Source organism: Bemisia tabaci, chromosome 10 (genome assembly GCF_918797505.1).
Source record: "Bemisia tabaci chromosome 10, PGI_BMITA_v3".
In the NCBI taxonomy this organism is placed as follows: domain Eukaryota; kingdom Metazoa; phylum Arthropoda; class Insecta; order Hemiptera; family Aleyrodidae; genus Bemisia; species Bemisia tabaci.
The window spans coordinates 26,054,331-26,071,778 of record NC_092802.1 but is presented as its reverse complement, the minus strand read 5'-3'; positions in this window follow the sequence as shown (position 1 = coordinate 26,071,778).

Genomic DNA, 17,448 nt, shown 5'->3' with positions numbered 1-17,448 from the left:
TAAAGGGGCCAAAGCGCCTGCAATTTTTATGTATGCAACACGGACATCCAGCGAACACGAATAGTTGCATCCGAACCGAGTCATTGAAAACGCCGGAGCTCCTTCAATTGTTTCAGCTTGTGATAGTAAAATTCGGCACTTATTGCATTTCGTAAGTCGCCGTTGCACAAAAATAGGGAGCTTTGCGTATTTATTCAAATTGAAAAAGAGACGTGAGTGCGACCAATTAATGTGGTTAATATTTCGCTTAGGTATTGATAAAGAATTACCAGAGACCCTACAATTTTATGAAAATACTGAACAAAGATTGACTTGGAAGGGAAATATTCGTAAATCACAATGATCAGATCAATGGTACGTTAATCACAATGCATACACATTTGGAAAATTGGGCAAATTTTAAGGGACGCGGAAATGTCAGGGAAAACTCCAGGAATGGGCGGACTTGGGGAATAGAACAGGAAAATTTTTCTTCAACGGTTCACGACCGTATAATCAATACGCGGTGGAAAATATAACGAACCCACCAGTGTACAGGGCCGGATTTACCTACTTGCCGCCCATGGGCCGCCTGTATTTTGCCGCCCCCCTAGTAGCACAACAAATTTTTGCTTTTCTAAAAAAAGTATAAAAAAAACATATCTGTTATCTAAATGATCGTTTTATATAAAAAAACGTGTAACGCTTATATAAAAGAAAAATCAAAGTTCAGACCTGACCGTAATATATGAAAAATGATAAAAGCTAGATAAGGTAATTTTTTTTAAACACACATTTTTTTATTTTTTTATATAACGCATATGCATACGAAAGTGTTAAAGTGAACATTTTTATGTAACGATTATATAAAAAAATAGGTCATCATTTTCGTGAGCTTTTCGCGAATTAGAAGAATTTTTAGTATGTTCGCGAAAAGCTCACGAAAATTATAACATTTTTTTATATAATGGTTACATAAAAATGTTCACTTTTAACACTTTTGTATGCATGCATTATATAAAAAAATTAACTTTCGTACGTAATATTTATCTTTTCCTTCTGTGGTTCTGCTACTAGGGCCTCCTCTCATTCGTTTTGAAACATCAATAAAAACCATCAAGTGAACGTGCCGGAGGGGGAGGGGTGCATAAGACGCGTTTACCTGCTCGTGTTGGATACATTTCAAAAAGTTACAAAATTCCACGGAACTTGACGCGAAAGTTAAGTTCCGTAAACCTATCTCTGTGTGGGCAAGTTCCTCCATTTATAAGAAATGAACCAAAAAATTATGAAAGAACAAACATAAATGCGTGGTTTAATAATTTTAACTTCCGCCGCTGCGCCGCGCTGATCACACTGTGTTTGGCGCAATGCATGAAGTATTCCTGCAGTCTTGTAGGCGCTATGCGTTTCACGCCAACCGCTCCTGTACTGACCGCACTGTTTTTGATGCGGTGCGTGAAGTATTCATGCAGTCTTGTAGGCGCTAATATGTGTTACATGCCGACCGCCGCGCCGCGCCGCCGAGGGCTTGTCCTTTTCATCTCAAGTCCTCGTCATCATTCCTCTCTGCGCTGGACTCCAGCAGGCCAAATTGCGTGTTTAGTTCCTCTCTTATCTCGACTAATTAAAGATACTGTCTCTTGTATCGCCGAAAAACGACCAAATTAGAAATGACTATACTCTTAGGAAAAAGATATTTTGTTTCCTTTTCTTATTGAAAATTTTTTTTCTGAATCCGATTTTTTTTATACCTACCTACATTTAAAAAAAATTGAAAAATTTGCCGCCCCCCAAATTTGCCAACATGGGCCGCGGCCCATGTGGCCACCCCCTTAATCCGGCCCTGCCAGTGAAAGGTTTTTTGAACAAATCAGACCACATTGCAACGCAAGAACGCCGTAGGTTAACACCGTTTTACATTTCTTGGAAACAATGTATCATAGCAGAAAAAATTGTGTACTTTGGGACAATGTTTTTACAGAATTCTTTCGCAAATACTATCAAGAACTTAACCTGAAAATTTTAGGTGCACGGGTAAAACAGTTTCAATTTTATAAAGCGTTAAGTTCCAAAAAACGAAGAAAAATCTTAATGGATCTACGGCGCGGCGCTCTTACTTAGCACGGTAGATTATGTCGTCAGCCTTCGACCAAGTGGATTGACGGATTAAAAAAATCTCGCTCCCTATCGGGCACCCATTGAAGAACACAATTCTTCGCGGGAAATTGCAAAATTAATCTCAGATCTATCTGTGCTTTTGTCGTGTCTCGTGCCCCGTGCTGTGCTAGTGGAGAATTTTTTAGAGGAAGGAACAGCATCTTTGACTCAGAATTTTAAGCCGCGCGAACAAAGTTTTCAAACAATGTTCTTTTCAAGGAAAATTGCGCATTGTCACATCAAGTAAAATATTACGCTGTAGCGTGGGGTCCGTTCATAAAATATATGACGCTCCGGAGAAGGGGGAAGGTCGAGGCTCGAGTGTTATACCATTTTATAACTTTTACTGGTGAAAAGGTAGGTGCCTACAACATAAATCGACGGTGTAAGTCGGCAATCACATAACTCGTTTGCGGTGTCTGAAAATCTTCGCCTCTTCGTTATTTTTTTGAAGGAGTACAAATTGACATCATTCCTTGAAGTTTTTGCAGAATTTAATTATCTTCGCACAGAGAAGAAAAATCACGGCGCAGTTTGAAAGAACTGTCGTTGATTAGTTTTCCGTTTAAAAAATGAAGTATGACAGGAAGTATGTGACGTCGCGAACCTACCTATATGTTATTGCCGACTAACACCGTCGAACCCTGGTAAAAATTGGCAGTAGAATCTGTGTTCCAAAATACCATTGACCTACAGCCGGCTGTAAGATTTCCAATAGCTTCTATAGCCGGCTACACAATTTCTCATAGCCTTTTATAGCCGATGGCGACTAAGCAACAGCCAGGCGATAAAGTGTATGCTAAACAATACTAATTACGGATGCTAGGACTTAGTGAGTTTTTGGACTACTGCTCTCTTTTTGGGCCGTGGTATCTTGATTTATTTTGCGAGGAAAGCTCCGTACTTTTGATGGATGCCTGCCATTCCTAATATATTAGAGCGCCTTCAGTTTCATATGATACTGTGCAATACCTCTGCTGTGAAATAGTTGCTTCAAGCGCCGTGGCACGCTGCGGCGCGTCTGGCGCCTACAAACCTAACAGGGATACTTCACGCGTTGCGCAATGCGTGAAGTATCCCTGTTAGGTTTGTAGGCGCCGGTGCGCCGCCGCTCCGCTTTGTGTTAGGCTCTAATATTTAATCTGGCGGAGTCAGTGTTATTCAACTCATGATTTTGAAATTTTTGCACATCCTGTATGGATTATTCTCCTTTTAATTGATGAAAAAAAATATGTATTAAAGGAAAACGTAATGTGTGTTTTGTAAATATTAAGGTGGTATTCCGTATCAAACTTAATGATTTCCAAAGCACACGAATTTCTACACAATTTCTTATAGCCTATTATAATCGATGGCGAAAAAGCAACAGCCAGGCGATGAAGTGTAAAGCCCGGCGACAGGAACTATAGCCAGGCTGCATAATTTTTTATCGCTTCGTATAGCCCGGCCGTATGATTTTCTCTGCATTCTACAGCCAGCTATATGATTTTCTGTAGCCTTCTTTAGCCGGCTATAAGAATTCCTATGGTAGGTATTTTGAAACGCAGCTCTTGTCGCCAATTTTTACCAGGGAAATGCTTTACGAGGAGGGAGGGGGGGGGGGGGGGGGGGTCAGAAAATCTGAAGCCTTGGAGAGCACGAGGGACCTTCTCTGAAGATGTCCTGTGCTCGGCAACTTCAGAGAGCAACTTTATATGGCAACTATAAGTATGTCTTGAGTTTCCAGGGGAAATTAATGGGAAAAGCATAGGAAATTCTTACTTTAACTTTGTATCCCCTGATGGATCAATTGCGCTGGTCACCAAATTGTTTTGATGATTCATTCTTGTACACTGGCGATCCGTCCAAACAACGACTCTCTACGTACAGTATTAACCGAAATATCGCCCTTTGAAAAGTCGGATATTCGACATCATCCACCGCGGTATAGTGACACCCTTGGTTTCTTCCACCTTGATTTCATCCGAGTTTCAAGTTGAACAACCAGTGCAAATGTGCGTCACACCGACTGATGAAAAATAAGACGCTGTTTTAGCACCTAGGATGTCAAAAATGTGTCCGGTGATCCCAAGATGCTGCCTTTGCTGCCCCCGCAGTTAACTTTACATCCTATGAATGCAAATTCAACTGCGTGGGCAATCAAGGCAGCATCTTAGGATCACCAGACACATTTTTGACATCCTAGGTGCAAAAACAGCATACCATTTTTTTCAGTGTAAAAGCAAGGTGGAAGAAACCAAGGGTGTCACTACCGCGGTAGATGATGTCAAATATCCGACTTTTCAAAGGGCGATATTTTGGTTAATACTGTATAAGTAGAAAGTTGCTGTTTGGACAGATTGCTAGTCTACAAGAATCAAGCATCAAAACAATTTGGTGACCAGCGTAACTAACCCATTCAAATCCTTCAATGATTCTAGGTGGCGGCAGCCACCCCAGCCCAATCCTAAAAAATTTCCCCTAAAAATTTGACGACCTAAAAAAAAAAAAAAAAAAAATTGTCAAATTACTTCAAATCTCTACATCCCTGGAAGTCTCTTCGTTACCCAAAGAATCTCAAAATTTCTAAAGCCCTTCAAAAGCTCTAAGCCGCTCTCTCGCCTGCTACTCCCTTCCCCACAGAAGTTTTCTTCGAAATTACTGTGCGTATTATTACCCGAGACACGACACATGTGGATAAACACGGACTAACACGTCTGAGTGATTTTTTTCATTTAATTTTATTATCTTTTGACTTCAAGTACTTTTTTTCCACTTTTCCTCCCAAAAAATATGCCGAAGGTATTTGACCGAAGGGCGCCTGAAACACAACAAAAAACAGGAAATCTGCATAGAGAACTGATTAAGACGTTATAGCTTAGTAACCGGATAGGTTTACATTGTATGAAATGCGGTTGAAGGTCAATGAGTCTTAAATGTCATTGCCAACGCTGATGAGTCCAATTTTTCAATTTTCTACCAAACTATCCTTCAAGGAAATTTCCATTTTTGCAAGCCATGGGTTCTTTTCACCTGGTTTCAATCAAAAATTTGAAAAGTAGAAAAGTCGTCCAATGGCTTCGCGGTTCTCCGCAGAAAATGACTGTTTTCCTCGGCGTTTAATGAATTATTGGGGGACGAGCTTTTCATTGGTGCACTCCCATTATTCAAAAGTTGCTTAAAGGATACGCTAGTGCTTGTCCCTTAGATAATACGAAATAATCCGACAAAAACCGTCATATTAGCGAAGAGTCGGGAAAAAATTGGCTGAGGAAGCTAAGAAAAAATCAGGGGTAAAATTTCCTTACATCCAGGTACCTAATTGTCGATAGGTACCTTACAGATTGGACATTTGAATGTTGAATAAGACAGATTTTAGGTGCATTTAATTGGTTTTTTAAAATTTGACCCTCGAGGGGACAGTAAAAGGCGCTTTAAGGAGCATTGAAGTTGGTTAAAGTTAGTTCTCCGAAAGGGCGTCAAAACCAGAGGGGGCAGTATTCCAAAAAATGAAATATTGTACCTTAATTTCGTCAAAATGACGTAACTCTTTGGGCAGTTTGAGAAAACAACCACAAATGCAAAATTGTAGAGGATGAAATGGATTGCATTTTGCAAAAAGGAGCCAAGAGCATTCAAATGTCGCTAAGATCGTGCAACTTTGTTTACCTTGCAAACATTGCTAAGCTGATCTTGTAAACAAGTTTTATCTTTACTCTCAATAAACTATAAATTCATGACAAAAATTAATACTTTGTAAATTTAATTTTTGGATGATGATTTCAGTGATCTATTGCAAAGAATGTAAGTTGCACAATCCTATAGCAACATTGGGATGCTCTTGGCTCCTTTTCGCAAAATGCAATCCAAATTATCTTCTCAAACAATACAAAAATATGCGAAATAAGACAAAAAATGACACCGAAAGGCGCGTCATAAAGACAATAAGACGACCTCGCACAGCCACGCGTGAACCATGGCATCATCAATGGTCCATTCTTTTCCGTGCATTCTTTTATTTTTTTCTTACATTTTAGCGGCTCTGGTGCTTGCACTAGAGCTGCTATTCCGGACGGTCCCAGCTGGGGAGTATCAATGCAGCATGTTACATTGTAGAGACCGCGCGTTGGTTGATGGGAATCGGCGCCATTTTCGGCTATGTTCCTTGTCATGACTTTATTTTATTGCATACTGTTTTATTGTTAGTCAATGCTATGTTGTGTATTGTATTTTTGGAATCATGGTGATACAGTCAACAATTCAAAACTTGTTTGTGCTTTTATCTCGTGATGGAAAAAATGTACTTTACGTTCAAAATTTGAAAATTTGAATTTAAAGTTTTTCGCGGTTAAGGAAGCTTTAACCACTGGGTTGGAGCTTCCTAGTCATTTACTCGATATCAGCTGATAGCAAACAAAGGTTACCAGGGAAACCGTAAACGTCTAACAACTATCGTGGCCATTGGGGCGATTATTGAAATGATATCGACTTTATGTCGCCGCTTACGACAGGACATAGCCCTATCTTAACTGTGTAATATATCGCAATTCGATATTGTTTTGATTTTTAAAAGGAGCAATTCATTCATACAGTTCCGATTAGTTTTGGCGAACGGGCCCTTAGCCTGCTTAGTACGTATAATCCCAAAACGCAGGAAAATAGATTGTAGGAAAATATTTGCATCGGAAAATCGTAACAATTTTCCCCTAGATGTCTTCCATTCCGGGTACATATTTATTGAAAACGGCGACTTTTTCAACAGTCCTATTTTTATCTACAACATCTAAGTGGCCCTTCATAATCATTTAATTTTGGCCCCTGGCCAGAAAAAGGTTCGGAAATTGCAGTGATTTTGCCGAAAATGCTGAAGTAAGTAAATTTGGGCATTTTTTTCCTTCTTCAAACTCTGTGGAGAAGCACTTCTCCTCCAGTACATCTATTTTTTTACTTATCTCTCGCAAGGTACATTTACAGAAGGTGTGTTCCAGTATTAACAGTTCAGATTCGTTGTTTTTTTATTATAACGCTTATTTCGGAAAGCAATTATTACATTGTTCAATTCTACTGACTTTCAACACTCGATTATACTCCCGGCAAATTCTGCAGCAGCGTTTCAAATGTTGACTCTAATGCTTCCAACAGCCATCCGATGTCTAAGAGTTTATTCCTAGATTTAGGGATTTTCCGGAATTTCCAGGGATTTAGGGATTTTTCAGGAAATCTAGGGATTTTTTTTTTGATGAGGTAAAGTTACCAAAAATCAACTTTTTAACCTCAATTCTAGCTTCGACAATCGAAAACATTTTTTCATCTATATTTTGTAGGCCTTTTTGGCAACACTATTTTCCCCGCAAATAAGCCGGAAATTAAAACGATTGCGTCCTTCGATGTACTTGACATTCAACTGCATTCAACCTGTTAATAATAAGAAATCAACTAATATTCTTTCATTTTATTGGTCTGGATTAGCACTGCTTTCAGAGAGCGCCAAAATTCAAACGAGCCAATCAGATTTAAATATTGCAAATCGCTACATCGAATGACATCATGATTCTTCATAAAAAAATGGCGCTTTTTGCAAAATCTAGGGATTTTTAAGTATATTTGAGCAAATCTGGGGATTTAGGGATTTTTAGCGAAATCTAGGCATTTTTTTTCTTCCCCGCTAGGGATTTAATATCGGAAGACTGGCTTCCAGTATCGTAGCGTTGATCGTCGCTGATGTCGAAATGGAACCTAATGCCGGACTTACTGTAACACCTCCATTCCTCAATTCCGGTGAGGAATACGTCTCTACCCTTAACTCAATATAAATATACAAATTGATAAGTGAGTGCTTTAGTCTCCTGAAAACAGAATTGCGAAACTTAAAATTGGAGAAAAATGATGAGTAAATGAAAAAATGGAACCAATTGATGGGATATGTCGCATGCCATTCTGACACAAAATATGGCGTCTATCGAATCACCTTAACTAAATAAAATAACCAAATTTTCAACTCTCAAACTATCAACTATCAACTATCAAAATTCAAACTATCAAAATTTCCAACAATGACAAAAATGATTGTAATATACCTATAATGTAATGAAATATACACGCTCTAATCATTTAATTTGTATTACCTTTATGTTATGTACCTACATGTTATACTATTTTTATAATAAATTTTGCCAACATGCTTTTCAATTCAGTCTACAACATTTCATTCCGACGTGGCAATAATGATTTATAATGCCCCTAAACATTAAAATGAATTACAATAGTAATGCCGCATTATAATGTCGTATTATACATCGCAACGATTCATGTCCTACTGATTATTGATTATTGTAAGATGAATTCTGTTTTCTCTGATTGTATGTTTCATACGTGCGAAGCAAGTACGGGTCACTAGAAACGTGGTTCGTACGGGTGGCTGATGAAATTGATCTTCGAATACCTTTTGATGAGCTAGGGAAATGGAACCATCTGCATCTCATGGACAATAAATAGTTGCCGTAATTAAGGTCATCCCGTGATTAAGGTGCCGTGATTTAAGTCATAAATTCTTCATCTAATTCTTGATTCATCTCCAAAATGTCTGCTAAAGCTTTCATGCGCTTCTCCTTGTATGCATGAATGAGCAAATTGGGTATCGAACAAGCGGACACTTTTTGAAAATTTAGATGATTCTGGACAATATCGTACAGAAGTCCACGAGCTGCAGATAGAACCATTACCTCTAGCTCATCAAAAGTTATTCGAAGATCATTCAACAACCTCTTTGACAAGTTGCAAAAACTTTTCGTTAACAATAGTGTCACACGGTACTAGGAATATTTACTATTTAACGAACCTTATATTTCCCTGACTCAGTCCTAAATTATAGAAGTATGCGTTACTTTTCCAGCAATCCAAAAAAAACATATAAAAAAAACCAATACCTACACTTTCAGATATAAAAATGCAAATTTTTTGCAGCCTCGCTAAACGACTTATCAACCAGAGATTTTTTAGGAAGCGGACCTCCAAAGAGCTTTCAAAATTAAAAGTATACAACAAGTGATAATGCCATGTATTCGCCATATCAAAGCCCAATACACATTTATACACCGGCTACGTAAATCTGCTAAGTTACAAAACATGAATCGACAGTTGTCGGATTGTACATCAATGACAAAATGTGTCTAGGCCCTCATTCTTGACTACAACTACTGCCCCCAGAGCCGCTCTCCGACGCCAATGCGTTGGAGCTTCCTGCTTGTTTACTTTTTCCCCCTCTGTCATTTTTGAACGAGACACTCGTCATATTTCCTCCTTCTCTCCGCCTCTGCGTGTATAACACCTTCACCTGAGCAAGTAATTCAGAAAAATGAAAAAAATGGAATATGAAAAAGAATCTGTTTAGTATATCCCTGCTAAAAATGTTCCATGTGGATTCACGTGGAAATGACCCGATTTCCATGTGATTTCATGGAAATCGTCTGACTTCCATGTCCTTCGACATGGAAATCATAACGTTTCCATGAAACTCACATGGAAACCAAGTCATTTCCATCAAGCCGTCATGGAAATGAAAACATTTCCTTGTGAGCTCGACATGGAAATCATAACGTTTCCATGCAACTCACACGGAAACCAAGTCATTTCCATCAAGTCTTCATGGAAATGAAAATATTTCCTTGTGAGCTCGACATGGAACTCATAGCACTTCCATGCAACTCACACGGAAACCAAGTCATTTCCATCAAGCCTTCATGGAATTGAAAATCCCCTTCTCAGTTCGGCATGGAAATAAAAATTGCGGATTTAAACATGAATTTCGCGGCTTTAAAATCTTTCAATTTTTGGGCAATTCTAAATTGGACATACGCTCCGACATGCGCAACATGCGAAAATTACACATCGGAGCGTGAGTGTCGCGTTTGAAGCATAACTACGATGTTGAAGGCGCTCCGCAAGGTGCGCGCCAAGGAATTATACTCGGTATACGGTTCAAACCAGAGATGCAAGATTTTATATGTAACTTCATAAAATGAAATTTCGTGAATTCCAATCATTTTTGAAAACTTCTGTGCTATGGGCTCATTATGACATGAAAAGGAAAAATCTCAAGTTTTGGAAGGGGGGGGGGGGGGGGAATGAAGGGAAAAAGGAAAAAACCGAAAGAAGAGCTATACGATCATTGTTGCGGGTTGCATTAGCAGTCAAATTTTTTCTTCTCAGGCGTATGTTTAGAAAGGAGGTGAAGAAGATCCCCATATCAGGGTGATCGAAAAAAGTCTCAATTTTGGTCATCACTTAAGTACTTTTTCATCAGAAGGTAGTGTTTAGCATGTTATGTTTTTATCTTCAGTTATTAAATCCTCTAAATTTTTTTGTAAAGAATTTGAAAAGAATTGCTGGAACCAATTTTTTTTAATGATATGATTTCGATCTCAGCCCCTGAAAATCAAGTACCTGAAATTTTATGAAGCTCAATAATTAAAGAAATGTGCCAAAATGTATGATGGATAAAAGCTTAGTATGTACTTACATCTACACTCAAGTGAAAGCAATAATAAGCACAATAATCTTAAAAAGTACATGGTGTACTCAAAGCTCCCTGATGAAAATTAGGGCCACCCTTTCAGACATACTTTGTGGGCAGGCCATCTATGACAGCCATGGGAACTTGTTTGACGGGTATATGTCAGTATGTAATTGATATCAGCGCATAGACCTTCTTGGACTTGTAGGATTTTCTATATCATAGCAGCGTAGTTTTTCAAAGTTCGCATGTTAGCAGTTCCAAACCCACATGTATCTTCCACTAGGCATGTGTAAAGAGAATCTTTCAGCTAAATATGCATCATGCAAAGTAATAATGGATGACATCTGTCATGCAGACATACTCAATAAAATAGAAAATGAACAAACAACACTCACCAACTCGCTCAAGTCTGTAATCCACTGGGTCAGAAAAATCCACTTGAAGACAATGAATCCAAATTTCCGATTAGAACTGGTGCAGGTACGAAGGAACTTTTGAAAACACGATGAGTGCATTGTAAAAATATCTAAAGCACTCTTTAACGTAAGAGAAAAATTAGCACCATGATTTAATAGCTGATCAATACAGAACACCACTCTCAGAAAAGCACTGACACAACACGATTTTTCAGTTCAGTTTTAGAGGAGAAAGCATTTTTCAAAAGATGCGACATCATAGATTCACAGCTTAAATAATTTCACGATTTACTACGATCATTGATGATATTAAGGTAGCCATCGATTCTCTACCCGACGTTCCTTCCACACATGACAGGAAACATCTACAGGCATAGAGCAAATGGCACTGAGCAGCAATGTACATCTGATAAGGCAAGCTCCTGGAAGTGTCGATCTGCAAAAATACAAAGCGGGAGACAGATCATCAAATTGATCTACCTATGGTTAATGGCCGTCCTTGGAGACAGACAATAAACTACGTAACAATATATCAACCACCTTTTGATAACAGAACGAATTTAAAATGAGAGCAAGACCCTTCCTTATGGAGGGAGGGCCAAGAAACATTTAAAAACGGAACATTTTACAACTTACAGGTCTGAGCCACTGAATATAATACATTCCACCAGTCAATAAAATTTTAAATTTTGAATGTTGATGGATAACCTGATTGCCAGTATACATTGAGTTGAAACCAGTTGAAACATCTGATACGTAGAGCGGTTCATTCTTATAGAGGCTTCCGAAGTAGTTCCAGATAGGTACTTTAAAATTAGACACCGGTCAAATGTAGTACAAGAGAGGAAATGGGTGCAACAAAACTTTAATTGTCCTTGATTCTTTTGTGAAAGGTGTGAAAGTGAAAAATTATTCATTAAATTACTTACTTGAGGTGATGTGGTGATGTGAGTGAGAGGTAAATTGATAAATATAACCTAACTTTTGTGAAGATGTTCCTAGTTCCTGGAATAATCGTTCCTTGCCGATACTTCCAGGGTTGTATTTATTATCTAAATAATTATCAGGCAAATGTTTTCAAAAGGATTAAAATACAAAAACTGGCTTTCTATAATCATTATAGCGGCTGATTTTCACTCATTTTCATACGCAACCTCGATAAAAAGGCAAAAGGCGGAACCGCGGAATGGTCCCTCGTCCAACTGTTCGATGTCCAACTCGCACTCGGAACTCCGGATCCGGACCATTGTTCAATTCAATCCACCCAGCCAGCCTAGCCATGCCATGCCGTGAATTTCAAAATGAAAACTTAATTTGATCTACTTTTCATGATTCTTAACGAAGAATCGATTGTATTATCGGCGTCTACTTGACTATACTCAGTTTCATCGAACACAGGTAAATTATCTCTCTTCTCACTTCTTGACGACGGACACACCTAAGTATGAGCCTGTCACCTTGTACTTACATTACACATTTGTCATGTCAAGCTATACTGATCAAGTAACTCGAGTTTAATTTTCTTTGCCGATTTACGATTCAGTCGATATGTTCTAACGAGCGAGGTAATTGTGAATTCTATTCTCTTGGTTTGCGAATGCATTTACTACCATGTGCTATTCCTAACCGTGGTTACGAAGTTGATCGAAGAGTCTACGTCTAATAAATCTATCCACTCCTTCCGTGGGAAGGGAGATAATCTTTCATCTATTTAGCATTGAAGGGAAAGACCAGAATCAAGATGGTGGATCTTCTGTTGCACTCTCTAAGTGCAAATCTTATTATCCGCGGACTTCATCACAAGTAGAAACTTCCCAACTCTTGCAGGCGAGTGCTATTATAGGTAGTCTGTTGGAACATCCTCATACTGCCTGCATTTTCCTTGTGTCTTCAAAAGAATCAAGGACAATTAAAGTTTTGTTGCACCCATTTCCTCTCTTGTACTACATTTGACCGGTGTCTAATTTTAAAGTACCTATCTGGAACTACTTCGGAAGCCTCTATAAGAATGAACCGCTCTACGTATCAGATGTTTCAACTGGTTTCAACTCAATGTATACTGGCAATCAGGTTATCCATCAACATTCAAAATTTAAAATTTTATTGACTGGTGGAATGTATTATATTCAGTGGCTCAGACCTGTAAGTTGTAAAATGTTCCGTTTTTAAATGTTTCTTGGCCCTCCCTCCATAAGGAAGGGTCTTGCTCTCATTTTAAATTCGTTCTGTTATCAAAAGGTGGTTGATATATTGTTACGTAGTTTATTGTCTGTCTCCAAGGACGGCCATTAACCATAGGTAGATCAATTTGATGATCTGTCTCCCGCTTTGTATTTTTGCAGATCGACACTTCCAGGAGCTTGCCTTATCAGATGTACATTGCTGCTCAGTGCCATTTGCTCTATGCCTGTAGATGTTTCCTGTCATGTGTGGAAGGAACGTCGGGTAGAGAATCGATGGCTACCTTAATATCATCAATGATCGTAGTAAATCGTGAAATTATTTAAGCTGTGGATCTATGATGTCGCATCTTTTGAAAAATGCTTTCTCCTCTAAAACTAAACTGAAAAATCGTGTTGTGTCAGTGCTTTTCTGAGAGTGGTGTTCTGTATCGATCAGCTATTAAATCATGGTGCTAATTTTTCTCTTACGTTAAAGAGTGCTTTAGATATTTTTACAATGCACTCATCGTGTTTTCAAAAGTTCCTTCGTACCTGCACCAGTTCTAATCGGAAATTTGGATTCATTGTCTTCAAGTGGATTTTTCTGACCCAGTGGATTACAGACTTGAGCGAGTTGGTGAGTGTTGTTTGTTCATTTTCTATTTTACTGAGCATGTCTGCATGGTCCAAATATCATGTGCTCCCATTGGGACGCTTGTCTCCTTTGTCTTGATTCTAAGATTTATTTAATTTCCGTGAGCAATTTGGATGGTACTGAAACCTTCTTGTGATCATTTTTATGCAAATGGTTTTCTTTCCATGAAAAATTGTCACGGAAATGATTTCGTTTCCATGAAAAATTTTCACGGAAATGATTTCGTTTCCATGAAAAATTTTCATGGAAATAAGCCACATGGAAATCAGTCACACGGAAATCAGCCACATGGAAATATTTCCTGTTCCATTTTTCCGTGTCATTTTTTCATGGAAATCAACTTCATGGAAATCATCCACACGGAACATTTTTAGCAGGGATTCTACATTAAAAGTGCTAATTTAGTTAACGCGGTTGTTTTCTCTTGGAGACACCCGAATTTTCAATCGATATAGTAGCTCTTTGTATCTTGGTGGTACATATCCAGATTGTATTTTGCAAAAAGAAACCAAGAGCATTGTAATGTTGCTTAGATTGTGCAACTTAACCCATTGCGGCATAACGATTTATATGCTGAAAAAATATGAAATTTACATGGTAATTTTTGTCCGAAATTTACAGTTAGGTAGTGAGTAAAATATAAATTGTTTAGAGATAATGAGGTGTTCCTTCCAAGGCGAAAGGAGCTGCAATATTGTAAGCTCCTGGTTCCTTTTTGCAAAATGCAATTCATTTGTATCGTAAATAAAAAAAAAACAAACAAACAAACAAACAAATTAACAAGCTGTGAACGCCAACACAATGTGTTGATAAGGTTCGTCATTGATTCGTATGTATCAACCTAATTAGCACATGAGCAGCACATATCGACGGTGAAACTACCAAACCACGTATCTCGGTTTGCGACGTCGCAGACTTCCTGTCATACTTTATTTTTTAAATGAAAAACTACTTAACGTCCACTCTTGAAAATTTCTGTGATTTTTCCTCTTCATGCGGAGAAAATTCTGTGAAAATTTCAAGGAATGATATTGATTTGGTCTACTTCAAAAAAATAAAATGTGAGCGGAGATTTTTAAACACCGCAAACGAGATACGTGGTTTGGTAGTTTCACCGTCGATATGGGGAATTCACGATCCAACGCTGCGAGGTCTACCGCACACCTCCACAAGACCGTTTATTGTGAACCTAGAAAGCCATTCGAACGAGTTTAAATTTTTTGATCTAAGTACCATAGGCAAAAACTTTTCGGATTCTTGAAGAGCAGTGTCTATTGAGTGATTTAAGCAAAAAATGAAAAACATTCTATAGAGCTCCTGAAAAACAATCGATTTAAAGGAATTTTGGGGCTATACTGGCCAAATCACCGTATTACCGTAGTAAATTCCGTTATTGAAAAGAAAGTGACTCGATATAAACGCAATCGCATATCAAATATGTCTTAATTTTGTTATTTTCAGCATATCCCTCCATGCAAAGGAGTTCAGCCATGTCCATTTCTTCATTCATTCGTGGATTGAAAGTAAGCAATCTTCATCCCATTAGAATATCATTCTCCCTCCTCCTTCAAAGATGAGGAATGTGGACGCAATTTTTTCGCTTTCCTAAAAAAATAGGTGTTCCGAGAACGTGGTTGCGGACTTTCGCTGTCGATCCATCGGATCGAAATGCTAAAATTGATTCCCTGTCTAGTGGTCCATTCTGCCGTGCTAAACAAAGAACGCCGTATGAACCGTCAGGCGTTGCCAAATTTCCCTTGATAAAACACGAATTTCTCGGTCAACTTATGAATATTTGTCTGCCAATTTTTCAGACAATTTTGCTCGCAATTCTTCCGAAAAGTTCTGAAAATTTCAAGGGTGCTAAGTTTCCTCGGAAAAGAACATTTTATCGAAGGAAATTTGGCAACTCTCGAATATTCATACGGCGTTCTTCCTTAGCACGATAGCATTACAAGAACGGGTTTCGACGGTGAGACGCTCAAATCACGTATCTCGTTTGCGATGTTTCAAAATTTTCGCTCCTTTTTTACTTTTTTGAAGAAGAACAACTCAACATCATTTCTTGAAGTTTTCAGACTTTTCTTAGTACTAAGAGGGAAAATCGAGAAAGTCGTGAAGAATTGACGTTGAATAGTTATTCAATAAAAAATTAAAGTATGACAGGAAGACTGCAGGAAGTCGCAACTAAACCGAGATACGTGGTTTGGGAGGTTGATTGTCTTTAAGTGGGTAATTGTGGGTCTTTAAGATTTACCTGGTGATGCATGAGGATTCATGGACGATACTGCTAGAATTAATGGGTCAGATGCACTAGTCATAGAGTCGTGTTTTGATTATTTCAGTTAAAATTGATCATCGAAAAATGATAAGATCCGTCCAAAAACCAAGTTCCCACGGCCAAAATAAACAAAGATAATGCCCTTCAAAAAACATCTAGTTCGTCGCCTTCCATCACGGTGATGCCTGCCGTCAGTAGCGAGGCGTGAATGATCGATTATCAATATTTCCCCGTTTGGAGCTGTGGTAAAGAATCGATTTTTAAGGTGTCCATTGCGAACACCGCATTTATCGATCCTTTTTCATAGGTTTAGATAGCAGATGAATCGCCGTATCCCCTGGTAAAAATTGGCGATAAGAGCTGCGTTTCAAAATACCATAGGAATTCTTATATCCGGCTAAAGAAGGCTACAGAGAATCATATAGCTGGCTGTAGAATGCTGAGAAAATCATACGGCCGGGCTACAAGAAGCGATAAAAAATTATGCAACTGGGCTATATTTCCTATCGCCGGGCTTTACACTTTATCGCCTGGCTGTTGCTTTTTCGCCATCGATTATAAAAGGCTATAAGAAATTGTGTAGAAATTCGTGTGCTTTGGAAATCATTAAGTTTGAACCGGAATACCACCTTAATATTTACAAAACACACATTATATTTTCCGTTAATACATATTTTTTTTCATCAATTAAAATGAGAATAATCCATAAAGGATGTGCAAAAATTTCAAAATCATGAGTTGAATAACGCTAGCTGACTCCGCCAGATTAAATATTAGAGCCTAACACAAAACGGAGCGGCGACGCACTAGCGCCTACAAACCTAACAGGGATACTTCACGCATTGCGCAACGCGTGAAGTATCCCTGTTAAGTTTGTAGGCGCCAATGTGCGCTCCGCGCTGGCTGCCCGCCCGCCGCGCCGCGCCGCAGCGTACCACGGCGCTTGAAGCAACTATTTCACACCAGAGGTATTGCACAGTATCATATGAAACTGAAGGCGCTCTAATATGTTAGAAATGGCAGGCATCCATCAAAAGTACGGAGCTTTCCTCGCAAAATAAATCAAGATACTACGGCCCAAAAAGAGAGCAGTATTCCAAAAACTCACTAAGCCCTAGCATCCGTAATTAGTAACGTTTAGCATACACTATATCGCCGGGCTAGTGCTTAATCGCCATCGGCTATAAAAGGCTATAAGAAATTAAGTAGCCGGCTATTGAAGCTATTGGAAATCTTACAGCCGGCTGTAGGTCTATGGTATTTTGGAACATAGATTCTACTGCCAATTTTTACCAGGGTCG